We start from the raw sequence: 18085 nt of genomic DNA on the forward strand, positions 1-18085 counted from the left end.
GTCAGTACCTCAGTTCTGTGAGGCGCTGACATCATTTGTGGGAGGGGTTTCACCACAAAATCAGCCATACAGAACCCTTTCATCACCCGTTTGAGAAAAGGAATAGATTTCTCATGGGAAAGGGGGTATCAGCTACTGATTGGGATGAAGTTCAATTCTTCATTATGGTTTCTCTTTAAAAAGGTGAAACTGATATATGAAATAGGAACCCTTTGCAGGTGTTTGGGGTTAATTATTATTATTATTTAGTATTTATATAGCGCCGACATATTACACAGCGCTGTACAGTGTATATATATATATATATATATATATATATATATATATATATATATATATCTTGTCACTAACTGTCCCTCAAAGGAGCTCACAATCTAATCCCTACCATTGCCATATGTCTATATTATGTAGTGTTAGTACTGTAGTCTAGGGCCAATTTTTTAGGGGGAGCTAATTAACTTATCTGTATGTTTTTGGAATGTGGGAGGAAACCGGAGTGCCCGGAGGAACCCCACGCAGACACGGAAAGAACATACAAACTCTTTGCAGATAGTGACCTGGCTGGGATTCGAACCAGGGACCCAGCGCTGCAAGGCGAGAGAGCTAACCACTACGCCACCGTGCTGCCCGCACGTTAATGAGCGGATTAGAGTCTGCAACTTTCATCCTAGAATATTGAACATTTTCACAATATTCTACTGGTCTAAGAATTTGATTTGGGGGCTCTTGTAAGCTGTAAGCCATACTCATCAAAATTATAACAAAATAAAGGCTTGAAATGTCTTGATTTGCATGTAATGAGTCTATTTTATATGTTAGCTTCACCTTTAAAGTTGAATTACTGAAATAAATGGACTTTTGCACAATATTCTAATTTCCCTTGTACCTGATTCAATGATTGACCAACCGCATACACATTGTATTCTATTTTTCTTTTAAAGCTTTCCCGAAATGACAATATGTTACGATGAGATAAACCTATGTATATACAGTACTAGCCTTACAAAGAAATTATCTTAAGTCCCTTTCTGTTTTCCAGTACAGCAAGAGTTAAAAAGCTTGAGTTGTTATCTATACAAAATAGCTTGTAGACAGTCCCCAGCTTGTTGAATCCCCCCCCCCCCCCCCCCCAAAAAAAGGGCTGAGAAATAGTGAGATAAGACTTCTAATGAGGTTTTACTGCAGGCAAGTTCAAAGGGTCATTATCTGTATCTAGTTCAGCTAAACAAAGCAGAGAGTGAAACAGCAGCAGTGACAGTTTGATGCAATCATAAAGTGGGATGCAACTCTATGTTAATGGTAAAAGAGATATCATCCAATAAGTAATCCCCTCATTAGCTGGCCTCCATCTTTACTGTTTCTCTGTGCCAAAGGTGACACTTCTGCCCTTTCCTTTTTTTTTTTTAACCCGGCTCAGTGTTAATTTTCCCTCCCTAATAATACATCTTATGGTCACACCCACAGCAAACATCACCTTGACTATATCACTGTGTAAACCATCCAAGGGGGTAATTGCCTTGTATTCATAGTGTCCTTATCTTATTAAAACTGGGAAGCTTTCTGTTATCACCATGCTTAGATAAGCTTTTTCCCAATCCTACTGGTAATGCACAGTTCCGGCAGTTAATGAAAGGCAACCACACCACATAAAAGGAAAAAAGTGGGGTACATATTGGCACCTATTTTAGAAAAAAGGAGGTTTACATATATGTTTGGGGCATTAACTATTATTATTATTTTTAATTATTATTATTATTGGATATTACAACTGCCTTTAACAATGTACCCATTAATTCGAAATTAAAAATATGACTCATTTTTATGTTACTAACATTTTATTTCTCATTGGTACAACACATAGTTTATTACCTCATACGTTTATTTTCACTTTAGGGTTACTTTTAATGTGGATGTAATCCATGCTGTAGAAAGAATATATATATATATATATATATATATATATATATATATACACATATATATATATTTTATGCAAACATTTTATTTGGGTAATTATGGGAGAGTTTGGGAGGTAAGGGGTTCATTTTAAGTGTATGTGTGGGTCTTTTTATTCAAATAAATGTATGTAGGTGTAATTTTACTATTTGGCAACAATATGTAAGGTACTCACCCATTATTTCCTGTTAGGGTACTATTAGTCCTCAAACAGGAAGTAATGCGTGGACGTGTTACTTCCTTAGTTACAATGACCACAGGCATCTCATTGATGCTGGCGATCATTGACACGGGGACTTAGATCAATGAATGGGAACAGGGATGGTCGTAGTCAGCCAACTTCGCTACGCTGGAAATACGCGTCGTTTTACGCAATTACGCTTCGCCAAACTACGGCTTCGAAAATCAAATATTCGCTTTGTATGCAATTTGTAGACTACGCGTTAAAATACACAATTACTCGTAGTGCGAAGCGTAGTGTATGCGCATGCTTATGCCCGAATGCAGAAAATTTTACGCATTAATTCCTTTTTAAATGTTTATAACAGGAACTCTTCTATGCGTACATCCCCCTTTCCAATGCGTAAATTTGTAAGCATACAATCACACGCGGAAAATTAGACGAGTAACGCATTCGTAGTTCACTACGCAACATACATATTTACTACACATAGTGGGCATAAGCTATGCTGTAAGCGTAGTTCTGAAACTTCACCTACGAACTACGATGCGAAGATGCGAACTACGATGCGTAAATTCGCACTGGTGTAGTTTCTGCTCATCCCTGAATGGGTATTGCATTCCCATTCATTGATCTCCCCTCTAACGGGTGGCAGCAAGAACATACGCGGGAGCGAGCGGTGGCCATCCACTGCAATAGACAATTATCTATCTACATGACGTCCCAGGACAGGAACTGAAGTCCTGCAGGACGTAGATAATTTTTCTGAAACCACATAAGTGGTTAAATGATAAATCCCTATAGGTAGGTGGATTTTTCCCCTTTACTTTGTTTAAAATGATACTCAACTTCTCCTGCAAAACTTTTCTTCATCCGTACATGAAATATGATCATGACCATATCACATATCATGCAGGTCAACCGGGTGGGGGCAAAAAATTACTTTAAGGTAAAAGTGCCAACTGAAATTACAGGATTGTTCAATGTCAAATTTGTTCCAGCTTGCTTTTTGCATCCAAATATCCGTCTTGTGCTCCGGCGGCACGTCCCCCGCTCTCTCCTCTGATCTATGGATGGAGCGCGCGTGTCTGTGAGATATATCACTAATGAAAACCCATCAGCACATCATATAATGTATGACGGTAACCTGTCCCGGAGTGGGCCGTAAATTATTGTCCCAAGCCATCCAGCTATCTTTTAATGTTTCCAGCTGCCCCCCGCGAGACCCAGCGGAGATCTGATACTTGCGGATGACATTGCAAAATGCCGCGTTTGAACTGTAATTTTTTCCTTCTATCAGGGAAAAAAGATCATTTAGTCTTTAAAGACGATAAATTATATTAGGTGTCTGCATGGGAAATAAATGGACCTTCATATCTCCCATTGCCAGTGATTTATTTGGCTTTTAACTTTTTTTATTTATATATTTTTTAATTTACTTTTTTTTCCCTTTCTGGCTGAAGGCAAAAAAGATTTTTTAAAAATTAATTCCTACGAAGAATCAGTGAATATATAGAGAGAGAAAGAAAGAAGAAAATATATAGAACTAATAATTGTAGTATCTCATATGTGAATACATATATTTTATGTTATATCTTATGTTGTAATATAATCTAAATTGTATTTTTGATTTTAAAGAGTTTTTAAAGATATTTAGCTTCTTTTACCACCTACCCTCTTTCCCTGAAATCAAGACATCCCCTGAAAGTAAGCCTCAGCGGCAGTAAGGGGAAGTAGTATGGCAACTTGTATTTCTACTGGAGCCGATTCTCTCGCAGGTAGGACCATGGCACCATCATTGGGCCAATCACTGCACTTGCTGCTACTCAGCGAGTGCAGTGATTGGCTCTATAATAGAGCCATGGTCCTGCCTGCGAGAGAATCGGCTCCAGTAGAAACAAGTTACTGTACTTCTTCCTCATAGGATGAAGATTGGGGACATATATCAGCATGAAGCTGGGGGAAAGAAGAGGACGCAGGGGAAAGTGCTGAATGGAACTGGGGGTAAGAGGAGGATACAGAGGGACATCGGACACCAGGAGCACATAGGATGACACAGGTACAGAGGGGGACACCATGAGGATACTAAAGGTACAAGGGGGACACAGACAGGAGCACACAAGAGGTGGCACAGGGGGGAAGGCAGGAGGACACACAGCACAGAAACTTGTGTGTTCGTAGAAATATAAGACATCCCCTGAAAATAAGCCCTAGCACATGTTTTGGTGCAAAAATGACACTTATTTTTGGGGAAACACGGTACATATGGGAATGCCCAATATTAGCTAATTTCTGGGGACAAGTGACAAAATTCTTACATGCAATTGAAGAACTTATAGTTAACATAGAACTCCTATAGTGTGAAATATCTATCTCATAGTCCCTGTGGGCCGGCAAGAGAAAATGCACAAACTGATCAGGGCTTGGATGATGGACATCGCAGAGCTTACAGAAGATAAATGGATAGAGGCTAGTTCTCCAGCTAAAGCTAGTATAGCAGTAAAAGAAAAAAACAAACGTATAGCTCTTTTATTTAGCCACAGAGTGAGTCTCTCTTAAAAAATAATTACCTTTCATGTATGTGTTTCGGATCATGGATCTAGAATGACTAATGAATGCAATGTGGATTTTAGACATGTAGTTTGGAAATGAGGGGAGAATAAGGAGTATTAAAAGCAGGTGATCGTAATAATAGACATTGGCAGGATTCTACCTGAAGTTATTCCCCACACTTTCACCCTGTTATTGGGAATCAATATCCCAATCAAAGAGTCCTACAGAATGTTGTTTCAACTTCAACATCTTGAACATTTATAAAGCGCTTCTCTCCTGTGGACTCAAAGGGAATGTCTCAGATGATCAGTAATTAATTGTGAGGTGGAAAGGCGAAAAACTGTGTGTCCATATATGCCAGACTACACAGGTGTTTTTTCTATCTGGATTTAATGCCTCCAGGGTTGGAACTCTCTTGATTGAGTGTCTTCCATAGCTTAGAAACAGCATGACAGAAGACTGAAAGGTTTTAAACTAAGCTATTACATACTGTTGATATGAGGTTGTGGGCAGGTATCCAGGGCTTAAAGGTATGCTTAAGTATGAAAAAAATGAGTTTTACTCACCTGGGGCTTCTACCACTACCAGCCCCCTGCAGCCATCCTGTGCCCTTGCAGTCTCAATCAGATCCTCCTTTCCCCCACGCCACCTACTTTATTTTTCGGTGACATGCCCAACAGGCCTGGCCTCGCACCTGCTTCTTCGAGTTCCTGTCTGCAATAGCAGGATAGAGTGCACTATTGCAGACAGTAACGCGTAGAAGCAGACACTTGGCCAGGCCTGTCGGGCCTGTTGCCGAAAACGAAAGTAGCTGGCGGTGGGGGACAGGAGGCAACTATACCTGGCTATCTATGCCTGGCTACTTATGCTGGGGGCACCTATGCCTGGCTACCTATACTGGAGGCAACTATACCTGGCTACCTATGCCTGGCTACTTATGCTGGTGGCACCTATGCCTGGCTACCTATACTGGAGGCAACTATACCTGGCTACCTATGCCTGGCTACTTATGCTGGTGGCACCTATGCCTGGCTACCTATACTGGAGGCAACTATACCTGGCTACCTATGCCTGGCTACTTATTCTGGGGGCACCTATGCCTGGATACCTATACTGGAGGCAACTATACCTGGCTACCTATGCCTGGCTACTTATTCTGGGGGCACCTATGCCTGGCTACCTATACTGGAGGCAACTATACCTGGCTACCTATGCCTGGCTACTTATACTGGGGGCACCTATGCCTGGATACCTATACTGGAGGCAACTATACCTGGCTACCTATGCCTGGCTACTTATTCTGGGGGCACCTATGCCTGGCTACCTATACTGGAGGCAACTATACCTGGCTACTTATACTGGGGGCACCTATGCCTGGCTACCTATTCTGGAGGCAACTATACCTGGCTACCTATGCCTGGCTACTTATACTGGAGACACCTATGCCTGGCTACCTATACTGGAGGCAACTATACCTGGCTACTTATACTGGGGGCACCTATGCCTGGATACCTATACTAGGGAACTATACCTGGCTACCTATGCCTGGCTACCTTTACTGGGGGCAACTATACCTGGCTACCTATACTTGGGGCACCTATGCCTAGTCTAACTATACTGGGGGCAACTATACCACGGATCACATAATTCATATGTACAGATGATCTGAGAGTTCTATGCACAGAGGGAGATATTGCTTGCTTGGCAGTTGGAAAAAGCCCTTATTTCCCACAATCCAATGAGCTTTACAGACATGAATCTGTCAGTACCAAGGTCATCACATCACAATCTGGGAGGGGTTTCATCATGATATTAGCCACACAGACCCCCCTGATTATCTATTCAAGAAAAGGTAAAGATTTCTCATGGGAAAGGGGGTAGAATGAAGTTCAATCCTTAGTGAAAGTTTCTCTTTAAGTTGTACAGGGATACTGAATGTATTATGCATATACTGTACAGTGGGATGCGAAAGTTTGAGCAACCTTGTCAATTGTCATGATTTTCCTGCTTAAATCATTGGTTGTTACGATAAAAAATGTCAGTTAAATATATCATATAGGAGACACACACAGTGATATTTGAGAAGTGAAATGACGTTTATTCGATTTACAGAAAGTGTGCAATAATTGTTTAAATAAAATTAGACAGGTGCAGAAATGTGGGCACCACAAAAAAGGAATGAAATCAATATTTAGTAGATCCTCCTTTTGCAGAAATTACAGCCTCTAAACGCTTCCTGTAGGTTCCAATGAGAGTCTGGATGCTGGTTGATGGTATTTTGGACTATTCTTTACAAAACATCTCTAGTTCATTCAGGTTTGATGGCTTCTGAGCATGGACAGCTCTCTTTAACTCACACCACAGATTTTCAATTATATTCAGGTCTGAGGACTGAGATGGCTATTCCAGAACATTGTACTTCTTCCTCTGCATGAATGCCTTAGTGGATTTTGAGCAGTGTTTAGGGTCGTTGTCTTTTTGAAAGATCCAGCCCCGTCACAGGTTCAGTCACTGATTCCTGGACATTCTTCTCCAGAATCTGCTGATACTGAGTGGAATCCATGCATCCCTCAACTTTGACAAGATTCACAGTCCCTGCACTGGCCACACAGCATCGTGGAACCACCACCATATTTTACTGTAGGTAGCAGGTGTTTTTCTTGGAATGCTGTGTTTTTCCTCCACGCAAGGGGCTTGTTATGTCTAAATAACTAAATTTTAGTTTCAACAGTCCACAGCACCTTATTCCAAAATGAAGCTGGCTTGTTCAAATTTGCTTTAGCATACCTCAAGCGGCTCTGTTTGTTCTGTGGGCAGAGAAAAGTCTTCCTCTGCATCAATCTCGCATCAGCATCTCCTTGTGTAAAGTGCACCACATGGTTGAACGATGCACAGTGACTCCATCTGCAGCAAGATGATGTTGTAGGTCTTTGGTGCTGGTCTGTGGGTTGACTCTGACTGTTCTCACCATTTGTCTCTTCTGTTTACCTGAGATGTTTCTTGGTCTGTCACTTCAAGCCTTAACTTGAACTGAGCCTGTGGTCTTCCATTTCCTCAATATGTTCCTAACTGTGACAGCTGAAATCTCTGAGACAGCTTTCTGTATTCTTCCCCTAAACCATGATGGTGAACAATATTTGTCTTCAAGTCATTTTAGAGTTGTTTTGAGACCCCCATGTTGCTACTCTTCAGGAAAAAAAAAATAAAAGAGGAGGGAAACAAAACAAACAATTGACCCCCTTAAATACTCTTTCTCATAATTGGATTCACCTGTGTATGTAGGTCAGGGGTCACTAAGCTTACGAAGACAATTTGAGTTCCAATAATTAGTTCTAAAGGTTTTGGAATCAATAAAATGACAACAGTGCCCACATTTATGCACCTGCCTACGTTTATTTAAACAATTATTGTGCACTTTCTATTAATCCAATAAACTTAATTTCACTTCTTAAATATCACTGTGTGTGTCTCCTATATGATATATTTAACTGACATTTTTTATCGTAACAACCAACGATTTATACAGGAAAATCATGACAATTAACAAGGCTGCCCAAACTTTCGCACCCCACTGTATGTCTATTATGTATACATGCCAAAACAGGTTAGTGCTGAGATGAAAGCAAGCAAACCAGGGTTGTCTTTAAGCATAGGAAAACTGAGCAGACGTCTGCAAGAAGGGACAACACACAGTTATTCTTAGCACACTGGGCTTTATGGAATTCTTATACACAAATGCTAATTCATAAAATAGATGAGTGGAAATGTTATCACCTAACAAGAAGCTGCTAACCTGAGACCCTCCTCCAGTAACTGCATTAGGTCTTTGTTGGTGTTGAAGTTCCAACAAGAACTTCAAGGCACAGGAATAGCTTCTTCCCTCAGCTACTAGGACTTGAAAGCACTACAGCACAGAACTGAAATTATGAATGCCCATCCTGTTATTGCTACCACTTTAAAGGGAATCTGAAGTGAAAATAAAATTATGATATAATGATTTGTATGTGTAGTACAGCTAAGAAATAAAACATTATTAGCACAGATATGAGTCTCATATTGTTTCCAGTGCAGGGAGAGTTAAGACACTTCAGTTCTTATCTATGCAAAAAAGCTTCTCTGAGCTCTCCAACCAAGCTTGGAAGCTACAGTGCTGTTTTCTGAAGCACTTATCTCAACCCGTCTCTCACTTGTTTCTTGTTTGTTGAAAGTTTTACTGCCAGGAAGTTCAAAGGGCCATTAGCTCTGCTCGGTTTCATCATTTAAAATACAGAGTGTAATTTGTAAATTGTAAATATTAGACAATTATGCAATGTTATAAAAAAAAGCTTCTGCCAAGTAAAATTCCTAAAAGTGCAAACTTATTCAGCCTAATAAATAATGGATTCTGATATGATTGGTCCTTTTTTTAAGCATCTTATTGAGCATAGGCAAATGCAGGGGGGATTACAGCTGCCCAGAATCCCCCCTCAGACCAGGGCCGGTGCAGTGTCTGGGGGTAGGCACAAGTCAAAACACCAAAATATTTGCAGGTATCCTGACCCCTTTCTTTCCCTGCTACAGTTGACTTTGGATGGAGCTGCAGTGTGTACAGAGCATGGAGCAGCAGCGTGTGTACAGAGCATGGAGCAGCAGCGTGTGTACAGAGCATTGAGCAGCTCTGAAGAACTTAACAGAATCAGGTATAAGCACAGCCCTGTGCAATGTTAGCTGTCCTCATTATTATCTGTATCCAAACTGCTCCTGATCAATCCCATTGTCGATCGGGAGCAGATCAGACATTTAGAAAATAATTGACAGAGCCTGTCAGTCGGATGGGAAATTGCATTATGTGTACCCAACATGATGTCCTACCATATTATTATACTGTGTTGTGGGTGGCTAAGGGAGACCTTTCAGGAAGACCCCCCTTGAAAATCCTGGGTTTGCCCCGGTTTAGCATCCTAACACCATAGATTTTATCATCGCTAGAGGCATAATATACTAACAAAATAATCTGCAAAAAAGGCAAAGGGAAATACAAAGATTACATAGCAAATGGATATAGGCAGAATTGGCACAACCGGAATATATGTGCACGCTCCATGCAAAAGAGCAGACCTTGAAGATATCAAAACACAGACATGCTAAACTCAAGAGGGGATTTCTATCTTCCAAGACAATCCCAAAGGTAGTCTGTTGCCCAGAGCAATCAATAAAGCATTTTAGCCAAATCTTCGCGCAGAGATAAATATGAGTCAATTTTAAAACGTGCAGAAGATAAATACATTTCTTAAAGAAGAACTGTAGTAAAAATAACATAATTAATAAAATTGCTTATTTTTTTATAATATTCACTTGTAGATTATTTAGTCAATGTTTGCCCATTGTAACATCTTTTCTCTCTCTGATTTACATTCAGAAATGTATCACTAATGGAGACATATTGTGTTCTGCCAGGTGATCTGCACAGAATGTTTGTTTACTGCGAGTGACATATTGTCTGCTTGGCAGTTGGAAAAAGCTGTTATTTCCCACAATGCAGTGAGGTTCACAGACAGAAAACTGTTAAGACCATAGTCATGACATCACACTGTGGGAGGAGTTTCACCACAATATCAGCCATACAGACCCCCCTGATGATCCATTTGAGAAAAAAATAAATAAAGATTTCTCATGGGAAAGGGGGCATCAGCTACTGATTGGAATGAAGCTATGTCCTGGGTAAAGTTCTTCTTAAAGAGACAATGAAGAGAAAAAAAATGATATAATGAATTGGTTGTGTAGTACGGATAATTACTAGAACATTAGCAGCAAAGAAAATATTATCTTATTTTTATTTTCAGTTATATAGGGTTTTTATGACATTGCATCATTCTTTAATATTTGCAGTTTACACACTACTCAGCATTCTAAATGATTTTACAGAGCAGGCCAGTGAACTTTTAAACTGTCCTCTGCAGAGAAAAATAAAATACAGTGACTGACAGTTGAGATAACAAGCTTCAGAAGACAGAGCTCTCTGCGACTTTGAAAGTCGTGGAGCTCAATGGCTCTTTTGCATAGATAACAACTGGAGTTTCTTAACTCTTCCTGTACTGGAAACAATATAAGACTTATTATTCTGCTCATAAATAGAGATGGCCCAAACCCGAACTTTCGCGAGAGGTTCGGTTTGCCCAAACTTTCATGAACCGCAATAGACTTCAATGGGTAGGCGAACTTTGAAAATTAGAAACACTTATGCTGGCCACAAAAGTGATCGAAAAGATGTTTCCAGGGGTCTAACACCTGGAGGGGGGCATGGTGTAGTGGGATACATGCCAAAAGTCCCGGGGAAAATCTGGATTTGATGTAAAGCAGCATTTTAAGGGCAGAAATCACATTGGGGCTGATTCACAAAGTGGTGCTAACAGTTAGCACCCTGGTGATAAGCCCTTTATCACGCCTAAACTCAGTTTAGGCATGATAAGTTTAGGTGTGATAAGTTTAGGTGTGATAAGTTTAGGCATGATAAGTTTAAGCACCAACTGCGTTAGCACCGCAGTGCACAGCTGATCAAAAGTTTTGCGCTAGCAAAGTCTGGTGCACTTCGCATAGAGTTTAATGGCGCTGCTTTGCGTGCGGGACTTTGCGTGCTATCTACACTTATCTAAACTTATCACGCCTAAACTTATCACACCTAAACTTATCACACTTAAACTTATCACACCTAAACTTATCACGCCTAAACTGGCTTTTCACCAGCGTGGTGCAATGGTTATCACGCCTAAAGCCTCTAACTGGGTTAGCACCGCTTTGTGAATCGAGCCCATTGAATGTTAAATTGCAGGCCTAAAGTGCTTTAAAACATCTTGCATGTGTATACATCAATCAGGGAGTGTAATTAGAGTTCTGCTTCACACTGACACACCAAACTCACTGTGTAATGCACCGCAAACATCTGTTTGCGTAGTGACAGCCGTGCTGGACTGGTGCGCACCATGGCAAGAGGGCAGGCCATGGTGGTTTTCAAGCCCATATGGTCGGACTGAGGTAGCTGAATGACAGAACAACAGTGACTGAGCGTCCAGCTGATTGAATTTGGTCTGTCCACAATGAAGCAACGACCTTATTATCTTCTTGTATGTAGGTAGGCATAGGTTGGTGCCCCAGTATAGGTAGATAGGCATAGGTAGGTGCCCCAGTAGTTAGCTAGGCATAGGTAGGAGTCCCAGTATAGGTAGGTAGGCATAGGTAGGTGCCCCCGTAGTTAGCTAGGCATAGGTAGGAAACCCAGTATAGGTAGGTAGGCATAGGTAGGTGCCCCAGTAGTTAGCTAGGCATAGGTAGGAGTCCCAGTATAGGTAGGTAGGCATAGGTAGGTGCCCCAGTAGTTAGCTAGGCATAGGTAGGAGTTCCAGTATATGTAGGTAGGTGTCCCAGTATAGGTAGATAGGCATAGGTAGGTGCCCTAGTAGTTAGCTAGGCATAGGTAGGAGTCCCAGTATAGGTAGGTGCCCCAGTAGTTAGCTAAGCATAGGTAGGAGTCCCAGTATAGGTAGGTAGGCATAGGTAGGTGCCCCAGTAGTTAGCTAGGCATAGGTAGGAGACCGAGTATAGGTAGATAGGCATAAGTAGGTGCCCCAGTAGTTAGCTAGGCATAGGTAGGAGACCCAGTATAGGTAGGTAGGCATAGGTAGGTGCCCCAGTAGTTAGCTAGGCATAGGTAGGAGTCCCAGTATAGGTAGGTAAACATAGGTAGGTATCCCAGTATAGGTAGATAGGCATAGGTAGGTGCCCCAGTAGTTAGCTATGCATAGGTAGGAGACCCAGCATAGGTAGGTAAACATAGGTAGGTGCCCTAGTACAGGTAGGCATAGGTAGGTGCCCTTGTGTAGGTAGGTAGGCTTAGGTAGGTGTCCCCATATAGGTAAGTAGGTGCCCCAGTAGTCAGGTAGGCATAGGTAGGTGTCCAAGTATAGATAGTTAGGCAGTGCCTGGCTGGCACAGTAATAGCAATTACCAAGGTCCAGCTGCAACAGATAGGGCTGAGTTATGTCAGTGGGCAGCACAAAAAAAAACACATCAGGAGAACATTAGCTCTCAAAAGAGCTGTTGTGGGGTGCTATTTTAGCAATAACAATCAGCCAGGAGCAAGCTAACAAGCCTACAAGAGCCTAACTAATCTTTCCCTATGAGAGTCTGCCAGCAGCTGTCCCTTCACTAATTAATGCAGGCACACGAGTGAGTGTAATAGCCAGCGCTGCCTGCCTTTTATAAGGGGGGGGGGGGGAGTGACTCCAGGAGAGAGTGTAGCCTAATTGGCTACAATGTTCCTGCTGACTGTGATGTAGAGGGTCAAAGTTGACCCTAATGGTGCACTATGGGGCGAACTGAACTTCCGGAAAAGTTCGCCTTACATGGCGAACGCGAACCACCGGAAGTTTGCCTGGAACCGTTCGCCGGCGAACCGTTCGGGCCATCTCTACTCTTAAAGTTTTATTTCTTATTTGTACTACACATACTAACAAATCGTTAGATAATATTTTTTTTCCACTTCAGTGCCTTTTTAAGCTAGACATTTTAAAACATACTAGTTGATTTTCTGCAATTTCCTTTAAAATGACGCTTGAACTCTGAGGCCAGCGTATATCATAAATCATACTTAGTTTTGTGGTTTTTATTCTTTAGGCACATGTCTGTGTCTCCTGTACATACACTCTGATTATCAATCTCCTGTCTAAATCATATTTCTCACAAATAACAATTAAACGTCCTGATATTTCTCCTGCACATGGATTTTGATTAGCTATTTTCTAATGTCCCTTAATGTACTGGCTGTTGCTAAGCTTCCTTAGTAATTCATCCTCACAGCTCATTCCCTTCTATGGAACTCTGTGATTTTTTTTTCGCCTCTCGCTAATACGCTATAGCTACATACAATCAGCGGTAAATTTGTTCTATAAACGTTGGCTCACGCTGAACATTTTCATAAATTATTTCAATGGGTGACATATATTATCATTGCATAACCACTTGCTGTGAGAGGCATTGTTCATTCTACAGAAGACACAAAAAAAAAATCGATATTTAAACTATATAAGCACTTTTTAAAGTGGTTAATGTGAATCCAGAATTCATTACGCCCAGAATGAAAGTGGGAACATTATAATTATTATTGTACATTTATATAGCACTGACATCTTCCAGAGCACTTTACATAGTATATATAGTCACGTACTAGCGGTCATCAGAGAAGCTCTCAAGCCTGTCCCTTCCTGAAGCCTAGCCTAGTAAAAAAACGTCTAATTTTGATTGGCTAATGACTCACCAATTTTAATAGCAGTTGGCTGATGGTGTAATGGTTAAGGGCTCTGCCTCTGACACAGGAGACCAGGGTTTGAATCTCGGCTCTGCCTGTTCAGTAAGCCAGCACTAATTCAGTAGGAAACCTTTGGCAAGTCTCCCTTACACTGCTACTGCCAATAGAGCACGCCCTAGTGGCTGCTGCTCTGCTCTGGCGCTCTGAGTCCGCAAGGAGAAAAGCGCAATATAAATGTTATTTGTCTTGTCTTGTCTTGTCTAATACCTCCATGTAGCATGAGGGCACGCATAGCGATTTGAGTGCGATTTTAAAATAAGGCAAACTGTAAATAAAATTGCTAATTGCAAATCACTACACAATCGCTGGCAAAAAGCTTACACTTTTTAAAATCACTACCAAAATCGCCAGAAAATGTTCATGAAATCACTTACAAAACGCTCAATAAAAACGCTAGCGATTGCGAGTTGTAGTGGGTTCCAGGCCTAAAGCGACAGTATGTGCAGGGCCTTTGCATTATCAGTAATTGCAATCAGTAATTGCAATCAATGAGTGACTTTCCTGAGTTTAGTAATTACTTAAATTTGCATATTAATATTAAAAATGAAATTACATTCATTGTCGTAATTAAAATCACTGTTTCTATAGAAAACACGAAATTATGTGTTTTTTCACACGAATTTGCGATAAAACGCGAAATTATGTGACAAAAATTTTGCTTAAGGAATTCCAACTTACTGTTTGTATGGCAATTACCAAACTACGAATTTGTGACGTATTGCAAAAATTCGCGTTTGTAATTACGGAAACACAAAATTGCGCAAATTTTGGCTCAACCCTGGAGTGCGATGGGGGAGTGTGCGCGCCCAGCCAGAGTATGCACAGAAGAACCCACCTTAAAATACCGGAGGCTGTTGACAGAGTTGCCGGGGAGGACATCGAGGGACCCCACAGACCACATGGGACAGGAGGAAGCCCCATGTAAGTATAAATACAGCAGTATGAACTACCTCAGGTACATTTTAAGTAGGTTGGAGGCAATTCCCTGTTAGGGTGCTTGACAATTTTCTTCTGCACATCCTTAAAAGGAAATCTAAATTGAAAACAAAAGTCAGTTAAACTTATTTGGGGCTTCTTGCAGCCCCCTGGAGTCATCCTGTGCCAACGTCATGCTTCTGCGTCACTCCAGCCAGCAGTGGCAACTCCCCGCAAAGCCACATGCCTCCTCACCGTGCTCCCAATGCCGAGAGTGTTCTGTGCATGTGACGCAGAAAAATCCCTACTGTGCATTCACAGAGCACTCCCATCCGCGTATGTGCAGTAGCTGCCAACTGGCGGTGACCGGCCAGCTTTGTGGGGGATGCTGCTGCTCAATCGAGGGACTCAGAAGGATGGTGCGGGCACAGGAGGATGACTCCAAGGGCCTGCAAGAAGCCCTAGGTAAGTTAAAATGATTTTTTTGCTTTAGTAACCCTTCAACATCTTTAAAATTTGAGAAAAAAAAGAAAAAACTGGATTTAAATTAACACTCTTTATAAATAGTCCTTCAAAGACATTATATTGATTTAGTCAGTTATTCAAAAAAAAAACCCTACTTTTCTCTTCCAGTCTGCGCATACCGTAAAACGCTTTTTCCTCAGTGTGTTGTCATTATTTTTAGTCAGCCCTGCTTGATCTGGGTGAGTTGTGACTTCCGTAGTAGAAGCATGGCTTTCTAAATATAAGCCCGGCACTTGTTATTGGAATTACAGGTTGTTCTTCAGCCTGAGAAATGTGTGGACTTTCCCTGGTAATGAACAGCTTGGAAAGGCACACCTGGAAATGTGGAGATAAAAATAGATGAGTCTTCCGTCGTAATAAAGCAATTGTGTTCTGAAAACTGCCGGATGGTGGGATTTAAAAAAAACAAAGCAATCTTCAGTTGTGTATGTGAGCGTCTCTTCTTCTAGAGAGAGAAAAGGAATTGGGGCGTCGTGAAATGATCTATCAGGATCTGTCTGCTGTGCTGATGAATACAACCAGCCACAGTACAAGACTCGCCTGGTTTACTAATGTACTAGAGAAGTGAGCTTACATTTGTTAAGGCGGTGTTGTGCTGCAGTAAAATGGGCCACATTGGTTTGGGCTGATTAGGAATGTTGCACAGGACTATCTGGATTGGGAAAGCTGACACTCTGTACACACACAGGTCTGAAGTCGGCCGTGCTGGACGATAACGAGAATTGGGAGTCAGACTTGCATGTGCACAGCGGAAACACATCTTGCCGGGCCGACTCTTTAGTGATCCCTCCTGCCAAGCACCGCAAACACTTTTTGCACTACTATCAATTACTCAACTCTATGAGGTTGGAGCAGAAACTGCTACCAACTGCCAAGCAAGCAATATCTCCCTCGTGTGTGTGTGTGTATTTATGTGTATACATAAATATACTATATGTATTATTATTTATTATTATTATTATTTATTTATAAAGCGCCAACATATTCCGTGGCGCTGTACAATGTAAGAAAACAAACAAGGGATACATAATGATACAGACAATGATATACATCAAATATGAACACTGATACAAGATACAGCACTGCTGATTACAATTTGATTTAACATGATGACTAAAATGTATAAATGTCTAACAGTGTGCAAGCAATTAAATTAATAACATTCCATGACACAAAAGGGTGGGAGCCCTGCCCTTGCGAGCTTACAATCTAAAGGAATGGGGTGGAAACAAGGGGTGGGATGTATACAGTATATGTACAGGCAGTGCGCAATTAGGTTATTTAGTGGGTGCATGGCCTAAGCTAGAGAATATGCTTGTCGGAAAAGGTGGGTTTTGAGGGAGCGTTTAAAGATTTCAAAGGTGGGAGAGTGGCAGATGTGTTGTGGAAGGGCATTGCAGAGGAGGGGTGAGGCACGTGAGAAGTCTTGTACACGTGAATGTGAGGAGGTAATTGTAGAAGAGGATAGAAGAAGCTCGTGTGCAGATCTGAGATTGCGGTTGGGTTGATATCTGGAGACTAGTGAGGAGATGTACACGGGAGAGAGATTGTGGAGTGCTTTGTAGGTTAGGGTTAAGAGTTTGAACTGAATGCTCTCATTAATTGGCAGCCAGTGAAGAGCTTGACAGAGAGGGTCAGCAGAGTTCAGTACAGAATTGAACGGTGTTAGTCGGTTAGTTGGAAGTCCACCAAGCAATATATTGCAATAGTCCAATCGAGATATAATAAGAGCATGTACTAACATTTTGGTTGTGTCATGGGACAGAAAAGGTCGGATACGTGCTATGTTTTTCAGTTGGAAATGGCAGGAGCTGGTTAGGGAGTTAATGTGAGGAGTAAATGAGAGAGAAGAATCAAATATTACCCCCAAGCACCGTGCTTTGGGAACTGATGTTATAGACGTGTTGTTAACATTTATTGTAATATCAGGCAAAGGGGTGGACAGGGATGGTGGAAAGACTATTAGTTCAGTTTTATTCATATTAAGTATTAAGAAGCTAGAGGACATGAAAGAGGAAATAGCGGACAGGCAGTCGGGAACCCGTGTGAGGAGGGAGTTAAGGTCTGGGGCCGAGAGGTACAGTTGTGTATCGTCTGCATATAGGTGGTATTAGAAACAAAATGAGCTGATTAAGTTACCAAGACCGTGCATGTAGATGGAGAAGAGGAGCGGACCGAGGACAGAGCCTTGAGGTACCCCAACAGACAGAGGATGTGAAGAGGAGGCCTGATCTGAATAAGAAACAGTGAAAGACCTTCCAGAGAGGTAGGAAGATATCCAGGAGAGAGAGGGGTCCTTTATTCCTATAGATGAAAGGATCTTTAGGAGTAGAGTGTGGTCGACAGTGTCGAATGCTGATGACAGATCTAGAAGGATGAGTATGGAATAATAGCCTTTGGATTTAGCTGTGAGGAGATCATTAGCTACTTTGGTGAGGGCTGTTTCTGTGGAGTGGTTTGGCCGGAAGCCAGATTGGAACTGATCAAGCAAGGAATTTGCAGATAAATATTGACTTAGTTCAGCATGAATGTGGCGTTCAAGTAATTTAGATGCAAATGGAAGAAGTGACACTGGGCGGTAGTTAACAAGTTTGGTGGGGTCTAGAGATGGTTTT

The sequence above is a fragment of the Hyperolius riggenbachi genome, chromosome 10, assembly GCF_040937935.1.
Source record: "Hyperolius riggenbachi isolate aHypRig1 chromosome 10, aHypRig1.pri, whole genome shotgun sequence".
NCBI lineage: Eukaryota > Metazoa > Chordata > Amphibia > Anura > Hyperoliidae > Hyperolius > Hyperolius riggenbachi.